Genomic DNA, 14863 nt, shown 5'->3' on the forward strand with positions numbered 1-14863 from the left:
TCCAGCCTCTCTCTATAAGTCAAATCTCCTGTGTGATCTTCATCATTTTCAACTCAAAATGTTTGTAGCTCACTTTCGACAGAGAAGCATCAGTCACATCTCTACATGTTGACGTAGAACGGTAAATATTATATGTTTGTAATGTTAGCCATCTAAATACCTGTGCCACAGCTTTTCTTCTGCCTCACAGAAAACCAAATAATCAAACAAACACTGTGCAACATCATATATATATATATATATATATGTACACTGTGCAGAAAAATTATAACCCATCTACCATACCACTTAAATACACTCATTTGATTTACATTTATTATAATCATTTTATTTATCTTTCTTAACTTTGCTGTTATTATATGCACGATTTATGTTTACTCGTATTTTATTGAAAAACATTCTATACACCATGCTATACTTCCTTGGCTAATATTTATATTTTATTACATAATGTGTGTAGTTTCACAGCTTATTTTGCTGTATATTTCATTTGAAAATCTTATTAACAGGCACCATTTGACTCGTAATTTCATGACATTGCAGTTCTTGAATCTTAAATACAAACAGGTTTTCTGCAGGGTCTTAAAGAAGAACAAACCTTATCATCTGATTTCAAGCCCTGAAAAGGTCTTGAATACATTAAATATATTATGTATAAGGTTTTAAATACTTTTAAGGTAGGACATATTATGACTTACAATACCTGTTTTTTAAGATAAATGTTTTGGCGGCATGCATAGTTTGTAAAATGCTGATACGACTCGATATATGATGCAGCCTACTTGACATTTGTCTCAAATTAGGTCTTTAAAAGTCTTATATTCAACTTCAGTCTGAGTGCTGAAGTTCAACACATGAATCTATGAGCTTGTAAACCTTCTCTTTGAATGAACATGTCTGTGGCAACTTTTTAATACAGTGATTACTTGTGTGGTTAATTTAATTTCAGTCGCCAAATTTTTAATCAGCGCTAAATGCCAAGCATTGGCAGGCACATAAGGGCCTTGGGATACCACCACAACCCCCCCAAATCCTTGATTGAATATTAAAGTTTGATTGTTCCATATTTTACAGAAGTACACTCGGAGGCTTCAAGCACCATAAGGCATGCCAGTACTAGTTTAATGAAATGCTGATTTCAAAATAATCAACAATATTCTGTTAAAATTCAGTGGGAGGCTAGCAGTCAGGCAGCCTTTGGCAGATCATGATCATTACAGCATTTCGGATTACTGATAAGCACTTTGTTTCCACTGAGTGAGGGGGAATACTTCTCTGATGATTAACTTGTATTGGTAAACCTGCAGTGTCTCATTGGCTCTGAGTTTGAGTGTTAGCAATAGCTGAGTCATTGCTGTAGGCCGTTTTAGGTCACATTTATTTTTAGCATTCACCACACATTACCTGAGTCCTTGCCTGTGCAATGAAACACAGATGTGCTACTGTCGAGAATAGCAATAACAAGTGTGACATTCTGCTTTTGGCCACTGGGTGGAAGTAGAGGACACAGGTTTTTGTCTAGCTAAGTCTTGGATTCGGTTGCATGACAGTAGTTTGGAGATTACTTAGTGCGATTTATTTCAAATTGCTCCGTGCATGTGCACCACTCTCGGTTTATTAAAGTGTAGTTGTAAGCAGAGCTCTGGAGCAAGAAAATGCCCTGCCAGCTGTTTGCTCATCCTCTTTCATTTGACACTGGGACAAGAGACAACACCTCCCAGCTGTTTGAATATATTAAATAATGTTTCCATGTGAATAGCTTAATGCTGCTAACAGAAGCCACTTTGTCCGAGTGGGGTTATTAGTTACTCATCCTCCTTACACACACACACACATGCACCTACACCCCACAGCTCCTGGTTGTACCCCCAACGCATACACATAGACGCACACACCTTCCCACTGCTCCTACATAATGGCTTCACACGTCGCTGGCCTTGCAGTAATGAAGTGTGAAGCTTCTGTGACGCCACAGGGAACCTAGCGTGTGGAAGTATACTCTGATTTTAGTGCATCGCTCTCCATTCCTTACAGCTCAGATACATTTGCCTTCAATATTAAGCTCAGTTTGTACTTTCTACAGGTAAAATAATACACGTAACTTTCATCGCACCCCCTCAAGTACTCATCAGACCAGGCTGATGAGCTGGTAGCATCCGGCTTATGTGGTTTTCAAATAACAGACAGAACGGTTGCTCAGGCTGCAGATGTACAATTCTTTTTTCTGCAGCATGCATGATGGAACCTGACTATTAACAGTGTGTGACAGTTCCAGTAATAAACCAAAAATAGTACTGAAGAAACCTTAGATTTTTTAAATTAAACATTTTAATTTGGGGTTTCTAGTTGCAGTTTAATGTTTATGTTGGTGCTCACTTGTCATGTATTATTGTAGCCATTGCAAAATACAGTATTACATCAATTTAATGTGTATTAACTATCCGAATTGGGCCCTGTCAACAGTGCAGTGTGCAAGTGAGAAGGAAAGTGCCATTAAAACAGGCTGGTGTAGTCATATCTCAGGCTGAGGGACCCATGCAGGGTGGATGCATAATGCCATTGCCTCTCATAATATTGCGTAGCTTTAGGATGCCTGTCCTATTTATATTGAGGGGCAGTGGATTGATGCGAAATGACGAGGGCCGCGAGGTGGCTGAGTGGGTGGGCATCCACATGCTCTGCTCCACAGGCAACCCTCTACTTTTATACACACACACACACACACACACACACACACACACACACACACACACACACACACACACACAGCTACACACTTGTCTTCATGTCCCAATGCCACCAGCCTTAGAAAAGCCCTACAGTCTCAATGTGCAATGTCCTCTCTCTGTCAACATATCCTCTATCCTAGCATTAATGTGACAGAATATAACCAGAGCCCAGAACAACCAGGCAGCACAGAGCAATGAAAAACAGCATGTGTAACACCGGTGTTTCCTCATCTTCTGGAGCTGCTTGCTTCCTCATCACACGGTGACTCCACTTACAACGAAGTCGAACGTTTAAAACGCTTTTCTGTTTAATAAACTTGTTAAACCTGGATTCCCAGTAACATCTTACATAGTTATGAGTGAAGTTGAATTCATGGCAGTGGAGCAGTATTATAACTAATTCTTTTAATTTAATTGATGCTATTAAAGTCTCATTTTCATAATTTCAGATTGTGGATGACATCAGTGATCGAATCTGTGACACATGATGAATGGGTGGACACTAAGGGACAAGACATCAGTGCCTTAAAAGTGTTTATCCATGGTGAGTACAACACAAAATAATAATTTATTTATAAAGTTATGTTACATTTGTTATTTTTTAATTTTAAGGCATTATACAACTTATCTTTTGTTTCCCCCCTACACAATCATAGACTATATAGAAATGGAAGACAAGTCTACACTTCCTCCCACTGTGCAAAAATAAAGTCAATATATCTCGGACACGTACGCTGCCATCCGACCTTCACCATGTTTTTAAAGCATGAATTAAAAGTTAGAAGAAAAATTAACACGTGAACTTTTATCACGCCTAAAATGACACAAACAATCCTTGGAAAATATGTATTTTTACTCTTTGGTTTGGTCCATGTTCCATCCACTTACATGGAGGAGACAGCGAGTATGACCTATAATGCAGCCAGCCACCAGGGGTCCACCGAGATGTTTTGGCTTCACTTTTTGAGAGCTGTCATGTCGTCCATGTTTGTATACAGTCTGTTTCAAACAGTACAAACATAGTTTCACCTGAACATAGTGTCGTTAGATACTAAACTTAAATTTCTTGTTCAACAAACGGGTACCAATGGAAGGATTGTTTTTTTGGCCAGTAGCATTTTAGGTGACAATAAATTAAAAAGTTTTTGCCCAAGTAAAGAAATGAGTGAGTGGTGTTGAAGTCAAAGCCAAACTGTGGGTCCTGTAGATATATTTATCTTGTGCAGTCTAAATATTTTGGATCAGGAACAAATGTGTGACTCAAGTCCACACCTCTGCTGGATAAAGAGGAGATCAGTCATTAAATGACAAATGTTTTGTTTGACTTGTTTAATGATCTGTGTGTGGCTGCATGGACTTCAGTGGCTACGCTGCAGTGATGTGCGCTGCTTCATCAGTTTGTTGGAGCCCAGAAACTGCAAGTCTCCTTGCAGGGGGAAAAAAATTAACTTGAGCTGATGGCCAAGGGAATAATCTGGTTATGTGTAATGAGGGCTCTTATTATGCGTCTATCAGGTTGAGTGTGCTGGTGGTGGACTTCCCACATCTCCCTCTCAAGAGGCATGACGCTCTTACTCCGCTTCTCTCGCTTTTTAGTCTGAATTGTAGGCAATTAAAACCTCACCATGTGAGTGTGGAAAAAGGTAATGAATATGGAACACTAACTCGGAGAAGTCCGGAGAGACCGCTTGTCGAGTTCTGAGGGTTCCTTTCTCCAAATCATTGAAAAGCACAAAGACCGTTTGACAGTGTTTTTTTTTTTCTCTCCCCGTCCCTCGCTTGGTTTGCATGTGACTCCCCAAATGGTAGCCCAGAGGTTTTAAAAATGCGAAGCCCATTCTTTCCAGGTTGGTGAACTTCCGTGACCTATGGCAGTCGGGAGAAACTTTTTGTCGTGGCTTTGGCGCCCTGCCTGGATGACCGTGCCAGCTCTTGCCGCTTCTGAGCAGAGCAGACGAGTGATGGGAAGGGGGCTGAGTGGATGCGTCTAGACAGCCAAGTGGAGGAGGGCAAATATTTAGCCATGTCACTTGGGGAGGGGATGCGGGCCTCCTCTTAGCCACAGAATCAGGCCATGTCTCCATCCTGCTCCCAAAGCTGCTTCGCACTCTGTATTCAGGGTCACGGATCTCATTTCTTGGATAATATTTCAAGCTGGTCACAGATGGGGAATTAAATTGAAGACCTGGCTTGGAATTGGGCATAAAGGATGGATTTTGGGGGCTTCTCAGAGAGATGATATGAAAAAGGAAACAGATACTGTAACTGTAGATGTACTTATCCGACATTTAAGGGTTTCTATTAATAAATGCATGAAACGCTGACTTAGTTGTTTGCTCGCTGAAAGCAGAACAACCCCCACAGTCACCACCTATAATCTGACATGAGTCACTTCATTTTAGAATGAATTGTTACTTTGCTGTTGATGGCTGATCATAATCTCTCCCCCCCCCCCCCTCCTTTTCAAAACAGTATCAGGGTGGTTTTTGGGTGTCCCTGTAGGTGCCAGCTCCAATGTTTCCCCAAATGCACTGCCAATCCAACAACATTCCTGTGGCTATTCTCCCCTGCCTGTGCCAGATTGAAAGACTGTAATCAGATGAATTGCTGTCAGAGAGCGGCCTAACAAGGATACTCAAATCGGGGAAAATATTGACTCAAGCGAATCAGCACATGACATGTTGTGGTGACACTGACAACAATGCACATCCGTCCGTTACCGCTCGGGCGGCACAGAGGGGAGAGTAAAACGTTGCGAGGGAGAGGGGGTGGCGGTCTGACGAGGCTCGTGCTCAGAGTCAGACTGGCGCTGGTGTCGCATCTGCTGATGGGCGAAGTCAACCCTGCTCGACTGGTAGCCGTCACTCACCCACACATCAGACAGCGCGCTGCAGTCTCACGCCACCTGTGTCCCCTCAATGTCTTCATGATGATCTGTCTCTCATGCCTCTTCTCACAGCCAGTGAGAAGAGGTTTTTTTTGTTTTGATGTGACAGGTCTTAACACAAACGCACACGTGGATGTGCCATCGATGGCCATCAATGTGTTTTGATAGTAGAATAAAAGTAGTTTATCAAATGAAAGTGACATACAGTAGATGTGCTGCAGGTTATAGCTTAGTGAGCATTTGCTTTGCTTGGACTTTTACTGTTATGTCAGATTGAATGTCTTATTGTCTTTGAGGGCATTTGTCATTACTTGTATTAGGTTTGAGATTAAATTAGACTGGAACTCAGGAGAATGCGTACATCCACCAATGCACAACAGTCCCCTCAAATTCAGTTAAGCTGCACCAAGTTGTACACACTCTTGGTATCAGTTCCTCAAACATGCCTGTTCTTTTAAAATACCAAGAATAAATAAAGTGATTGATAAAGAAAATCCTGGTTTTGTCTCTTTCCGGATCTGTGCCAAAATTTAATGGGTTGTTTATTGGCCCATGTCCCATCCTTCCGCCACATTCAGTCGAAATCCGTTCTGTGGTTTTTGCGTAATTCAGCTGACAAACAAACCAAAAGACAAACAAATAGACTGGAGTGAAAACCTCCTTTTGTGGAGGTAAGATTCACTTATTAATAAAAAATAATAGTGTAATAGATAATATAAATAATCTAATGATCAGTCTCAATAATCTGGACTCAAAATCTCAGGACGTTATTTGCAAGAACTTTCTGTTTGGTTTTTGTCTAATTCCTCTAATATTGAACTTATTGTCACATCTGAACAACGTGTGCAAATATTTCCACTCACTGACCTTCACCATGTAAAATGACTGAATCATGCAGGGGTAAAAAAAATAAGGACCTCCCTGCTATAATAAAGTTCCTGTCACAATTAAACTCCTGTTGGGCCTGGAGGGTGAAGTCTGCCCTCCTCTCTCTCTCTTCCAAAGCACTTTCCTGCACATTCAGTAAATTTTCAGCAGGCACACAGCTCTAATCTCATCAGCTGCGGATACATATTTGTGGATCCCACCCTTCTGAGTTAATGAAAGCATTTGTGTCACTTTAATGTAAAGCCTCGCAGGTCTCACCCATCTGTCTACAGTGTTGCTGTTACAGTGTGTGTCATCAGAGTCTACAACAGCAAATTACAGCTTATTAGTACCAATACCAGCAGTGACAACATTTATCACGGAAAACATCTCCTGCTCTCCCTAATTGTCCCCCTCAGGGCCCCACCGTTATGTGGGCCGGTATCGACGGCCAGGCAGTCATTAGGACATCACACTTGAGCTGACGAGCATAGAATTCAGGGGACGTGTCCACCCTGATTGGTTAATTTGATGTGAGTGGAATGACACTTCGTCTGGAGCCGATGAGGTGTTTATTTATAGTCTTGGTGAGGATATCCAGACACCCGCCGTCCGTTTTCTGCTCCTATTTTTGAACCCGAGATAGAGAGCTGCCCACGAGGGCTGGGGGCGCAAAAGCGAGGCGGGCCGGGATATGAAAAGCCGGCAGGGAATCGGGTGCCGGAGGTGGAAAGGGCAGTGCATTTTATGTGTCAAAGAACAAGAGCGAGTCGCCGGTATTCAAGTATATCTGTCAGTCTCTCCCGGCCCGTGAGAGGGAGTGACAAAGGGTGCAGGTCATCCCGGCCTGTCTGAGCTTCTTTGTGTTTCCTCAACAATCGGATCTTGTCTGATACAGATATGCTACCTGTCTGTCACTTCTACTCACTGATATTTTGTCTCTTTTGTCTGTGTGGTCAGTTCTGTGTTAGGCACCTTCACTTTAGTTTCTGTGTGTGTGTGTGTGTGTGTGTGTGTGTGTGTGTCCCTGTTGTCAGATTGTGATCTGCATTCAGGCGGAATTGTCCCTGCTGCTGCCCTTTGTTGGTAGCGATGCCCCCCTCCTGCCACCTTCCACTTCACACTGCTAACATCCTCCGGGAGTGACAGATAGAAATCTAGAGTCTAAGCCGGGCTCTCTCAGTTGCTTAGCACCTGCTCAGCGGCTGCTCCCAAATGCTATGATCTTTTAAAAAGGCTTTACCTGCAAACTCTGAGACACCTCCCAGCCCACATCCCCCATCGCCAGGTTCCCTTTGCTACCTGCTCTCATTACTACTGTGGAATCGCACACTAAAGCAATTTGCCTCAAGTGTCCACAGTCCTGTGTCTTTCACCCTCACACCAGGAGCTCGCGTCCCATCTTTTTTCACACTGAGGACCATGAGCGTAAAATCATTGTTTTTTTTCCATTTGTTTCAGTGATCAAGCCTAACTTTTCTCTCTTGCCAATTAAAAAGCTTTGATGTCTATCTGTGGAATGGTTGAGGCTAGAGAAGCATCTCTCTTCTGCTGCCTCCTGGCTACCAAAGGCCAGACTTGTGCTGGCAGAAGATAATCAGCCGTTCTCACACAAACAAGATAACAAAAAAAAAAGAGAGCAAGCGAAGGATTTATTCCCATTCTGCCTGTCAGGCAACCCACTGAACAGACAGGGGAATTATTTTGGCAGCAACACTAATGTGGTGACGGTTGTTGTTTCCTAAACTGATTTCCTTAATCCTCCACTTGTTCCACGCTTTGTAAACATGGGAGCCTGATTTTGTAATCTGGGAGGTCCCATTGACGCACAGACACACATGCACGCACACACACTACACACACACACACCAACAACTTATCTCTCTTACCCCCTCCTCGTCAGCCACTGCCCTAATTAGTCAGAATTAAGACGAATGCCTGGGCCTCCCACGATCAATTGGTATCGAGCGGACCTTCGCTCGCCCCTGCCTGGGGGCCTCTCTCGGCCGGCAGATCATTTATATCAATCGCTTTTGTTTTTCTTTCCTTCCCCCTTTCCACTCTTCCGACCACCAAGCGCAAGGTTTGGTCTATTGCTCCGCGTGCAGAATAGACGGCAGGCAAAATGGCACAAGTCTGGCACAGTAACAGCTACATATTGATGAAACAGGGACACGTGGGCTTCAGAGAAACACTCAGGGTCACATTGTCATGTCACATGAATGCATGTATGTGTTATCATATGCATTTGTATCCGTTTGTGTGAGTATTTAAGCAGGTGCACAGGGGTTTTCATTTTTTTTTTTTATGCCGTCTCCTTTTATCTAACAAGCTCACCCTTTAGAGGAGCACTTCCTCTTCTCAGCCCTTTGCTCTTCTTGTTGCCCTTCTCTCAGATAACTCCCTCCTCCCTCCTCCCTCTCTCTGCCTTCATTACTTGTTATTCTGGTTGAGGACAAGCTTTATGTTTTCCAAGTTTTTTATCGACTTGGCTTGTTTGGACCAAGTTAATAATCAGTGCAAAAGGAGATTTATGTATCATTCTCTCTCTTATTTGATATATGGTGACTCTTTTCATTGCTTTTCATTGTGCCTTCTTGATTCTAGACAATGTGCATGGATAGAAGAAAGAAAGAACACAACGGCGGCTTAAAAACAAGTTTCTTTTTTTCGAAACAAAATATATTTGACATGTAGCTTTTCTAGCGGAGATCAGCTGCTTCAACCTGAATTGCTGCTTGTTTCCTCTCCTCTTTTTTCTCCTGCATAGCGATACACTGATTTGGCTGACCTCTCATGTCCCACACTGGGAGAGCAGTTTTGCATTTCATCAAAAAAACATTCAGCAACTTAAACACTAAACTTTCCGTGCATTTCAGGTGCACATTCAGGTCAGAATGATGCATACAGCCCTTATCTCCCTGGTTTCGTTCTCACCACTTCTCTGTGAAAGTATTGTTTTATGTGTCTCCAAAACCATTGTTTACTGCATGAAATTTTTTTTTGTCTTGCTGCGACCTGCTTCTTTATTTCTTGTTTTTCTACCTGACTGCCTAGACTCTCCTCCTGCAAGTACTGGAGAAATTCTTGTTCCTGTTATTCCTGCATTAATCTCAGGTCCACTCCGACGCAGCACCTTAGGGAAATTCATTTATAGGACAAATTAAATAGAGAAAAGGAAAGGGTAAAAAAGCACACTGTTATTAGTTCCTTTCTCCAAGGTTAATGGTTCAGTAGTGAACTGCCACTACAACGCACAAAGAAGCAGTTTGTCCTCTGTGTGTGTCTCTATTGGTCACTCAGTACTTTGTCGCACTATATGCCAGTGATACATGAGAGTCTCAGATACTTACTACTTTTACCCCGGAGGCAATCTCAAATCTGTCAGTTCGACTGCCTCTTCATGTTGCATGCTTTGTGTGCACACCTGCCGCCTTTGTGATGTTGCAGAGACCAGCGATGGGAGTCCTGCATGTATGCGGTGCCAAGCTTGGATGGTAGACCACAGCACTTCACCCATGCACGAGTTGGCAGCTGGCTTCGCGGTCCGTGGCCTCCATTGTGCACAGCCCGAGTGCGTGGCGACATGCCTTTGTTGTGATCCACTTGGAGCTTAGTCCATAGAAGTAAACTTGGCTAACTGACTTAAGCTATGTGGTTAAGCTAAGATGAACCTCAGGCTACAGTTTAAGCTCATGTTCAACCGAGTGTTGCAGTGCCAGATGAGCCCTCTGTATCTGCTCAAGTGTCCATCTCTGTGCCGTGCGTTCCATGTGTGCATGCATGTGGCCTTTGAAGGGGGCCGAGCGATTGTGTTTATTTGGGCACCACGAGTCCCTGTATCTCTGTCTCATCCCCGCGGCCCTGACTGTCTTGGCATAACAACCCTCTGTCTCTTTCCCCCAATACTCTGTTCTCTCTGTTTCTTTGCCACCTGCTATTTAGAGACAAGGGCTGACAGACTTCAACTGTGCCGTCTCATTTCCTTCAGTTACTGCTGGAGAGAGCCCTCATCTGTACAAACACAAACCCTGCTCTGTGCCTCTGCTTTGAACTCGAGGTCATAGGGGATATAAAAGAGAGAACGAAGAGCATGGAGAGGGAGGAGAGTTGCTCTATAGCATCTTTATGGATTAATGGGAGGAAAATTGGGACTATTAATCCTCCTCTCTCACTCTGCACTGTGGAGTATAGAATATGATGCAGACAAAGTGCCAGGCAAATATTAACCAGTGTATCATTTTACAATTTTGCCCATTCACCCACATTTTCTGCTTATTATCAGGTCTATAATGAGTCACAGAGGAGAAACACTGTCCTGCTCTCACCTCTGTGTTTGTGTGTGCGCATATGCTTGATTGGGTGGAATGGTTGGCAACCACTTCTGTATTTCTGCCTAATTTGCCATTGTGAATACGATTGAGTTAAATGGCCTAAGTTTGTTGTGCTCCCCCAGCTCCCTGCTGTGCTAGCATTACTAAACCACTTGGACTATAGGCAATCAGAGGGAGAGAGATACAGGGATTTAAAGGAGCAGGGACTGCAGTATCATGTTTTAAGTGAGGAGTGCACCGTGTGATGCTGATGAAGAAGGATGTGACGAAGAGAGACGAATGCCCGGACCCAGAAGTGTTGTACCAGTGCGAGAGAAAGTCCCCGAGAGGGCCTCTGCGGTGAAGAGTCAACTGTGGCAAGCTTGAACTTCTGCCAAGCTGGCTGTTTGAGTTGTTGCAGATGGCACAGACAATAGCACCGATATGGCTGGGTGCACATTATAGAATGGGGAGACAAACTGATATACAATGATATTTATCCTTCTTGTGTCCTCTAAATGTCATTCTTTTTGGGAGACTGTGCTGCTGATAAGTGACCCTTAAAGGGATGAGTACACATAACAAAATCATCCATGTGTGTTAGCTACATTTTTGCTCCGGTGCCTCATGCACCGAGCACTTCAGCATGCATTATGTTAGCTGATCACAGGCCACAGGCATTAAAAAGTTTGCAAAACAGCTAAATGATGAGGAATTGATGTTGCTTGGTTGCCAAGGTGAAAATAGTGGAGAATTATCTGCAAAAATATTTCGTATAATAATAATACCTTACACAAAATAACAGTTTCTACTTTCCCAATGATTGTTTCCCAATGATTGTTATATATGATGAGGCAGCGGCACACAAAAAGCTAAGCTGATTATATCCACTACTGTTGTAAACTGGCACTGGCCTTTAAGAGCAACTTTTTTATCAATCAAATAATTCTAAAAATCTGTCTGTCTGTGGAATGCGTATCTCAAGGACCTTTCATCTTATTGCCTTCACTCTGCATTTGTATTGTATTGTGTCAATTTGCTGCGATTTAGACACATAATATGTTCAATATTGACAACATTTAAATAATCAGGCGACCATCCCTCTGCAGCATCGGCTGCTGGGACTCATCAATGTAATTGATGTTGTCGATTAAAAGAAGAGCGAATTCAGGGCACCGGTAATGATAACAACTCAGATTTTCATGGTTTTGTTTATTGTGTTGAACTTCACCGAATTAACTGGTGAACAGCTCTTTGTGCAGCAGCGATGGTGCAGGCATGTTTAGAACAGAACAAGTTTATGGATTATCAATGTTCCATGTCTTCATAGTACTTTAAAATGAACAGTAAACCCGGGTTGAGAGGAGGGTTACTTATTTGGTCAGGGTTTTCATAGCACACAACAGCATCACCCATAGACTTGGTATATTTCTTTAATATTGTAAACTGGGTCTTTTGGGCCTTTAATTAAGATTAGGATTCCTCTTTATTGTCCCACACACAGCATGCAACATGCAAACATGGGGAAATTTGACCTCTGTATTTAACCCATCCGTGTGAACACAGCACACACGAAACACACGGAACACAATCCACGCAGTGACCACACGGAACAGTGGGCAGCCATGAAGGTGATTGAGGGGTTCGGTGCCTTGCTCAAGGGCACCTCGGCAGTGCCCAGGAGGTGAACTGGCACCTCTCCAACTTCCATCCATGCTGGACTTGAACCAAGCCAAGTCTCTATGGACTGAGCTACTGCCTCCCCCATCAACAAGGGGAGAGGTCTGGGGATGGTGAAGCAACTGTATTTCATTGTATATTACTGTCGAAGTTGTATATCCCGCTCTTTACAAATTTAAACCTATGCTATATGGAGTCAGTTGCTACATTCAAGAGTTTGGTTCCAGTCCTCCTACCTGAAGCTCCTCCTGCTGAATCTGCTCAGTGTGCAGCACATCCAGAGAGAAAGAAGCAGAAGACAGCCTGTTCCCCCTGCTTCATGATGAATTCACTACCAGAACATGTTGTTTTGAGATCCACATGGCAGATCCTTGTTAGCCTGGATCCTGAATAATCAGTTGTTGCCGGGGCTCCCAGCAGCAGCCAGTGGGGCCACGGAGACATGCCCAGGGAACCTTGTGGGCCTGAGCTGGGGAGATGAGGGTGCTGTTTGACTGCCGCGTCTGTCTGTCAGGAGATTTGTGTGGATGCTCGGGGCACCGAGTGGAGACAGTGTCAGGGCGATACCCTTGACGGTGATGTGATTGAGTAGACAGCTGCGACCCGCTCCTTTCTTTACCCGCCACCCATCTCTTTCCCCCTGTGTCCCCACCCACCCCTCCTTACACAACAGCCCGCCGTGAGTGAGCGATCACTTAAAACAGCGCTGGTTATTATACCTAAGCACGTCCTAGTAATTTATGCATGATTGCCCGGCAATCTGAAGCAATTCATCATCCTCTTTCCTATCTTTCTTTTTTTAATCTGTTGGTGTCTTGTTCTTCTGGACTTTAATCTATAGGGCTATTAAGAATGCCTGTGTAATAATGGCTCAGCTCAGGTGACAGCATGACATTGGCGCCATCATTGCCATGCAGGTTTGGGATCCTGGAGGACTGTGGACAGAGAAAGAGGCTAGATCTGTCTTTAATAGCTGAGAAGCTGTTAGACCATGCATTGCTTGGTTTGTGCAAGAGCCCGATTCCTGACAGGCAGATAGCAAGAGCTTTTTATTCTACATGCTGCTTCTCACTATGTTTATTTTCTTTATCTTGACTGGTATGCTTACTTAATGTGGGGCAAACTGAATGTCTTAAAGTAGAGCTCTTAAAGTATTTTCAGAGTTGCATAGATCGGTCAAAAATTAGATTCCTATTTATAAGTAATTATCACTCAAAATTACTTATTCATAGTCTATGGAGGACAATATGTTATGCTAAGTAGGTTTTGTGATGTTTGCTTTAGTGGAAGTTCAAATACTGTATATGGTATCAATACAGTAAACTTGTCCAGCTGATGTCTGCTGCACAAACCTGTTTGTTACAGCTGTGCATGCTTGCATTTTCATGTGCGCTGCCAGACACCATGAAATATCCAGCATGTGACAAAGGTGTTAACAGCAACAGCACCGGCTGAACCTTCTGTTGTGGAGTTATCCATCTGTGACTTCGAGGCATGGTTAATGGATGCCGACCTTGCTCCATGTTCTCTATCGGTTCCATTCAGCATCTATCAACCCAGTGATGTATCTTGATTTTCCCCCCCGTTCCATTTCCGCTTCCTGCTTGTAGAGTGGAGTACCAGAGTGCAACTCTGCCCAGTTGCAGGCCATTGTAGTCTGCCTGGGCTCGGTGGATGCTAAATTAAGAACTGAACAGCATGAGCAAGAGTGAGACAACAGACTGCAGCAGCTTGACAGACAATCAGAGAGGCAAGTAGTGGCGCTGGTTTATCTTTATCATAGTGTTTTCTTATGCTTTCTTTCAAGCTATTTATTCACAAAGGATGCATTCATATCATGATGCATGATGGGTAATGTAGGACATCAGTTAAAAAATTCCTGCAAGCCCAAGAGCTCTTTTCTGAAGAAAATGCATTACTCAAGTCTAGTTCTTTTTTATGGAGTAGCAACATCTGCAAGGTTAATGATCATATTTTGAAACTAGAAGGGCATACCTTCTGATTAGCCACTTAATCACCGTATTGCATAAATGTATTCAGTTTATATATATATATATATACACACACACAAAGACTGTTTAGAAATATTCCTTCTCTGATAGAGTTAAAAACGTCAAGTCACTCACTTGAAAACCAAAGACAAATGTAAACCTGAACCTGTGGAGAAACTGAAATGTACTTAGACATAAAGAATCCTTGCTCTTTCTGTCCCTGCATAGTGACTAAATAAAGATCAAACCCCTAAAGATACAAAATCTGGATCATTATCCTGATCTGCACCAAATTTCACCTTTTTTTATCCAATTTGCTCTTTACCCATTTTTTTCTTCATAAGGATCCTTCATTATTTCTTGAGAAATTCACAAAAACACCCTATCCCTCAATGA

At 43.0% G+C, this 14863-nt stretch overlaps 1 long non-coding RNA gene across 1 annotated transcript in view; it reads left to right on the forward strand.

The window, feature by feature from the left end:
- Positions 1-14863, forward strand: part of LOC109642162 (uncharacterized) — a 94938-nt gene that overhangs the window by 253 nt on the left and 79822 nt on the right. The window contains exon 2 of the long non-coding RNA XR_011241182.1: positions 3179-3273. This is a non-coding gene — a long non-coding RNA (uncharacterized lncRNA). The remainder of the gene's footprint in view (positions 1-3178; positions 3274-14863) is intronic.

Source organism: Paralichthys olivaceus, chromosome 5 (assembly GCF_024713975.1).
Source record: "Paralichthys olivaceus isolate ysfri-2021 chromosome 5, ASM2471397v2, whole genome shotgun sequence".
NCBI classification, from domain to species: Eukaryota; Metazoa; Chordata; class Actinopteri; order Pleuronectiformes; family Paralichthyidae; genus Paralichthys; species Paralichthys olivaceus.